At 40.0% G+C, this 6746-nt stretch overlaps 1 pseudogene; it reads right to left on the bottom strand.

Moving 5' to 3' along the window:
- Positions 1 to 1643: 1643 nt before the first annotated feature.
- On the bottom strand, positions 1644 to 5326 carry LOC119361004 (annotated as a pseudogene).
- Between the last annotated feature and the right edge of the window lie 1420 nt (positions 5327 to 6746).

Below are 6746 nucleotides of genomic sequence, written 5' to 3'. Positions count from 1 at the left end.
CACAAGAGGGTAAAATGGTAGCACGTGAGGATCAGCCTCTTGCCCGTACGTCTCCTTCAATTTTTTGGTGTAGTTCTCTCCATCTAACCGAGCTTTAGAGCTGATCCGGTCCCTCTCCGGGTGGAGAGGGTCCTTGTCCTTGTCGTCTTTGATACGTTTGATGGTCCATGCCTCGAAGTAAGGGATATCCTTGCCAGTGTCTTCTTTCTGCAAAAGAGAGCGATCCAAACAATGAAGGGAATGCTCAGAAATGAAAGAGAACATGATGAAAAGAAAAGGATGTGGTTGCCTACATGTTTGGAGACGACACCTGGGATGGTGAGGTTGCCTTGACGGTGTCCTGGACAACCCATTAACTTACGCCGCTCAGATATTGCTTTGTGTTCATCCTACCAACCTGGATCTGTCCACCATTTGACGATCTTCTCCCAGCGCGGACGTTTGTCAGCACACCACCAAGGAACCACCTGTAAATTAAACAAACTAGTTGATCTGTTGCGCCAAATGGCGCAGAGACCTGCTGAAGACATGTTGTCGATGAAAATAGTTTCATGCTGCAAGAACCTTCAACTAAAGCCATGTTCGCGATGAAAACCGTTTTCTTTACTAAGGACAGCCCATGTATATACAGTCGGTTTAGTTGTGGTATGCTAAATCCATATGCGGCTTGAAAAAAACATGGTTTAATTTGCAGAGCCTCACGTGTTTCAAGTATGAATAAGAACTACAAACTCTTTTTGTGCGATTCAAACACATTTCCAGAGTTTTTATTTCTTAGTACATGTTGTCTAAAGTAACATTTGCCCAGAGAGAGAGAGAGAGAGAGAGAAGCATACCCCTCTCTCATTATGATTATTATTAAAAGGTATTAAATTCGAAATAGACAATTTCATTTACTTGAAGCACTTGAAGAAAGAGAACTTAGACATACTTTTACGCAATGCTCATTTAACATGTGAAGGACTACGCAACGCTCATTTAACCTGTGAAGGACAAACATATTCCACCATCTCTGAATGACGAACTAAACTAAATAAGAAATATATGCAGTAAATTCATTCAAAGTAGAAAAGGGATCTTACATCAAATAAGGCATTACAACAAACATGGTGTTATCTTAGTAAAAGAAATTACATCATTAGAAGAAAAAAGGAAAGAAAACCAAACATGAGATTGAGATTAATACATCTAGGAGGAGGTCGTAGACATCACTGTGATCATTTTGCGGCCTGGGGAGCAAAGGATCCATGGTTTTTATATGCCTTGTCCGGCTGCTGGAGTAGATGACATGGAAACGTCGTCTCTATCATCTCGATGGCTTAGACCCAAGGAGCCAGACGTTCATCTCGGCTCCTCCCCAGCTTCCATCAATGGATTTCTATAGTCAGGGTTAAAGATGGAGATGCCCTATGCATGTTCAAAGATGCAAGTAGCATATCCAATACAAATCAAGAAAAAGAAAAGAGAGGGCCACAAACATCACAATCATTCATGACACAAAGAGGGGAAACAGACACCTCAACAAGATTCTTGAGGAAGTGCCCAAGGAAAGAAAAAAGAACGTTAGGTCTGAACTTTAAGAACATGCTCATAAATGTGAATTGTCAAGGGCAAGATGAAATGCAAGAACAAGCACTGATGAGTAATGATATACTGAAAAATTCCTTTCTTTGTTGTTGTTAGCCCTTGTTTTTCAAATATACATCGAGGCACTCAAGTTGTACTCATATCTAAAACCCAATCTCGTAGCTCTTTTCTCTTTACAACCTACAGACGGATTGAACAAATGGAGATTGCTATATGGTGGACTACCTACAGATTACTAACTTTACAAAATCCCTCAATTTCTGATCCTATGGAATTCATTGTCATTAGGCACCTTTTGACCATTATATCCAGAATCAAACGGTTTGGGGTATGCCAGAGGGTTTCAGAATCTCCTAAGAAGCACCAAATGCTTTATTTCACTCCATTTTTTATCATGACCATCAAATCCTGATCATGCAATCAACAATGTTGTGCCTTTGGTGCCTTTGTTGCACAAAGGCAGAGGATATGCATCCCTCAGTTATGTATGCTAACGCCTAGATCATATTCCATCTTGTTAGCACATGCAATCAGGCATTTGGAAGGTGTATATGGAATCATTAGGTTTCCTGAATGCGATGCCCCTTATGTCACTATGGTGCAGTATTTCCAGCATGTGGTGCTTGAATCGACTCCATCTGCAGTTCAAAGAAACAATTTGAGTTTCATATACCACTATATCCATTTACACGTTAAGCAAAGATGGGCAAATATTTAGAGCATGTATGTGAAGGTCAACTCGGAGATGTATTTCAATTTGTTAACATGGCTAATGCGTTCCAAAAGTAGGAAATAGCTACATTCTTGGATGGTGAAGGAATAACAAGGGCAGTGAACTGCTTCAGCAGTTTGATTTAGTGAAAGATTCCAGCATATACTCAAAACTGAAACTGATTCGGTGTGATTTGTAATACTTTGTTGATGATATAATGGCAGCTCAAACTGACCTGATATTTGGGTCGCCAAAAGATAAGACCAACTTCCGTTTGTCGGATTTAATTGTCTTTGCATTCCCTCCTAACAGGTAACGCCTGTGTCCCATCAAAAAGTGAGGGAAGTTCCCCCCTTGATTCGTCACAAACACATCGCTCTGAACACAGATGTTGTAATCTAATGTTGCTAACCGAGAAGAGTACCCCTACAGAGAATAGGTTGGTGAGTAACGGTATGAAGATTCAATGTGAATTGATGAACAGTTCAATGCATGAATATTCATCTGACATTCAGAACAACATCCGGCTAGGCTGATGGGCTGGCTAGCGGAAACAATACCTCAAACTCAGCAAGCTCTTCAGACAATGCAAGAGTGTTGTTGGTTTGTAAAAGAGGGAACATCTAGCGAAGGGGAGCCATGTATTTTGCAGCATTGTATATTTTACCGGAGGCAACATAGAGGAAGGTTGTATTGTCTAACCCCATGCCTCGCAGCATCATACCAACCTGCCCAAATTCAGTCAGTTAACATATTAGCTCTAGTAAGTATATTTACATATTTGAAAGCTTCTAAATTTGTTCTGAATGCTACTAAAGAGACGCAACTGATGGCACTAAACTTAAAGGTTATTATTATTGACCTGAAGCATCACAAACTAAGTAGCAAACATCAATTCTAGTATAACAGGCCTATTGTGATGTTAATTAATGTCCTGAAATATGAATGCATCATTGGGTGTACATATATCCACACAAGTGCTTTAACTAGTGAAAAAAATCCTAACCCCTAGAGGAGTAAGTGGGCATTTCCCATCCCTTCTGGTTGCCTCAGGATTGATAACTCGACCAGGTCGGTGAAACTTCCCTCTCTAGCTCCTTTCACGGGCATTTTCCATTTCAATTTTCTCCTTCCGGCCACCATCATATGTACAACATGAAAAGGCTACCATATCCTAAACAGTGTGCGCAAATTTTAGTATGACGGAAGAACTACATAATAGTTAACTCACAAGAGAGAGTATATTGAGACCTCTTCGAAATGGAGATGCACCAAGACATATTTCCCACCAGCCAAAGAACTCTTTTTTATCATTCAAACAATCATATCGTCTGCAAGAACCCTTATTGGTTCGGCAAACCGCAGAGCCCCATAGTTGACCAAACACCCCAAGGCCTGGATATTCGATGGAACTGACTGAGCCAATCTATTCGAGAATGGGGCGATGCGCACAACCCTGCATAGAATAGATATATAATGAAACCCATTCTCAAACAAGGCCTCTCCTATTATTTCTGAGGTGGTGAGCGTTTACCGTACCCTAACTCCATTAATTTAGGAAGCACCTTCTGAACATAATGATCTGGGGATGAGTAGGCTTTAGTTCGCATATTTGGTATGCTGCTTATATTATGATTGAAATGCAGCAGAACATCTTTTGGTAGTTCCTTCACAACTCTTACATATTGTCTGAGTGTCTCGATAAAGCGATCTTCAGCAAAAATATCACTAAATTTGTTGAGAAACAAAACATTAGGAAGAACCAATACATATTAGAACAAGAAGTAGAATTTCAAAAATATTCACGGGTTTATAACTAACAGAAGTGAACTTTAGAAGTCAAACAAACTACTCCAGACACTAAAACAACGAGCAAGAGACAACTGCTCTAGACAGGCATCCATCATATAAAAATGCAATTATCTAATGTTAAGAAACAAAGCAGTGAGCAAACAAAATAGCATTAGTTACCTAGGATCGCGCCAAACGCTATTCAAATGAAATATTGGGATCACAAGAGTTTCATTAAGCAAGTAGGCCACAGCAACTGCATCGCAGATCTGTATTGAGAAAAAAATGGAACTGCACTGTCAATAATTATTACTCAGCATAGTGTGAAGGTTCTAAGGACTTTTCAAAATGAGACATCCACATCACAGCAAATGGTAGAGACCAGAGTCTAATTCTCAAGCTCTCAGGTCAGAAGAAATATATCTCTCAACAAAAGATCTGATGGCATGTGACCAAAAAGATGAAAGCAAATATCGGTGATCTTTGGATGAATAATACACCTATGTATGTACAAAGATAGTACTAATGCCTTTCAAGCACAAAGTTATTGATGAAAGCCGTCTCAATCAAAGTGATAGTACATGACTTCAAGTTACATAGTGGTGTCAATGGATTCATACGGCACTGGACTTTTGTATAGGTAATAGCAATGGTATTGCTTGCTTGTTGTATCTAACGTGGTCCAGGAACTTACAGAAAGACGTTGTTGATTCAGACCACCATTTGCTTCAACTATGAGATACCCATTTGAAGTCGGCAAATCTGTAAAGAGCCCAAAAACGATCTAGCCAGTCAGGTATTTAGCTCACTCCACTCCTCGCAGCACCCCTGCAGCCAACACAATCATCATGACACAATGTCTGGTATCTTCTTGTAGGAAATGGAAAAAGCAAAGAAAGAAATAGCAGATGCAATTGCCAACAAGACTATACTCACTTTCATATGATCTGAAACAAGAAAAAATTGCAAGGGGCGTGAAGGGGAGAAGGATTGAGAGAAGCTCACCTTGACATCTTCCAAGATCCTCCCGTGCGCACCATCTTCAGCCGTCAGGATCTCATCCATGAAGTGCTGCTTTTCCCTATCACCGGCCTCTCCTCCACCTCGTGGGGCGTCTGCTGCCCCGTCTTCGGCCTCGCTACTCCACCCCACACCGCTGGCCTCTTGGCCCTCCCCTGCTCTCTCCCATCCGACGCCGTGCCAAGACCTGGCAAAATCAGCCTTCGCTAACGCCATCCCTACAATGAAAGGAAACAAGCTCACGGTGTAAACAACTAAGATTTTGATTAAGAAATCAAAGCAAAAATAATTTCCATCTTTAACCGATGTATCAGTAAGATGTTGTTACAGAAACAAGCTCTCGGTGTAGATAGATGTAGACAACTAAGTTGTTGATTGATACAGAAACAAGCTCTCAGTGTAGATAGATGTAGACAATTAAGATGTTGATTCAGAAACAACTAAAATGTTGATTCAGAAACGGGTGTAGACAACTAAGATGTTGATTCAGAAACAAATTCTTGGTATAGAAAGATGTAGGTTGCTATAAAAAAGAAATATGAACCACTAACCTAGCAACCCGACAAGCAAAGGAGGAAACAAACCTGATGGTAGTGGTCTCTTGCCATCGAGGCATGTGCGCTCGAACTAGCGTTAATATTTCACCTCTGCAAATATACTGGAACATTGCTTCTTTGTTTCTTCATTTTTTATGCTATACAAAGATATTGTGAGGTTAGCAATGTCACCAAGTCTTTCAGGATATTCTGGCTTCTATTCAACCTGTACAATTAAGAAGCAACAATCATGAGGGCAATGTAAGGGCTTGCATATTTATTTCTTCGACATGTTACTAATTGTTTAGTACCAACGAGGGATACAGATTACATAGAAACCTGTCATGCTGTCGTCATACCTGATACCGTTTTTCAAAGATCTTAAACTGCACCAGGAAATATGAATATAATAATGTAAGGATCCACACCATTTCCATTATCATGCTAAAGCGGTAGGAAATGTACTCATTATCTATTTGAAGCCTTGGAGCTGTAGTGACTATCATAAAATGGCGACCATCGGACATGCCATTTAGCCTTTGTTTTCCCTACTAATTTCTTTTCTGAATAGTCCCAGAAAACTGGACAAAAAAACTATGAGCTATGTGGCAACCACATAAAGAAATATCAAAGCATGCCCTTTTTGCTTTTGTAGTCTCTCATAGACTCTCTTAAACCATAGAAGACTTCCCCAATCAGAATGTTTACTCATTCTAACTGTTAAGGCTATTGTCAAATACAAATTTTAGTGACAATGTCACCAGGCAAATTACCAGGTCCAACTATAACAATAATTGGTGGAGAAACTTGGGTCAAGGATATCATCAAGATAAACACGATTTTTTTTCTTACACGAAAGCAAGCAATAACAGAACATTAACAATTTGTTAGACGCATATTGCTATGCTAATAACCAAACTATAACAGAAGGGTATGCATATATATCTAGACCCACTAAGACCAGAGAACATAGCACGACTGGCTAATCAAATTATTGCAAGGATACATCGCCCTTCAGGATTCCATCTTATCGTATTATAATGGCCTTCACCAAGGTCGTGAAGAGGATTGCATTTTTGGCTGAATGTTGTTGCTCTGGC

Source organism: Triticum dicoccoides, chromosome 2B (genome assembly GCF_002162155.2).
Source record: "Triticum dicoccoides isolate Atlit2015 ecotype Zavitan chromosome 2B, WEW_v2.0, whole genome shotgun sequence".
NCBI classification, from domain to species: domain Eukaryota; kingdom Viridiplantae; phylum Streptophyta; class Magnoliopsida; order Poales; family Poaceae; genus Triticum; species Triticum dicoccoides.
The sequence above is the reverse complement of the archived record's forward strand: the minus strand, read 5'-3'. Positions and strand labels throughout refer to the sequence as shown.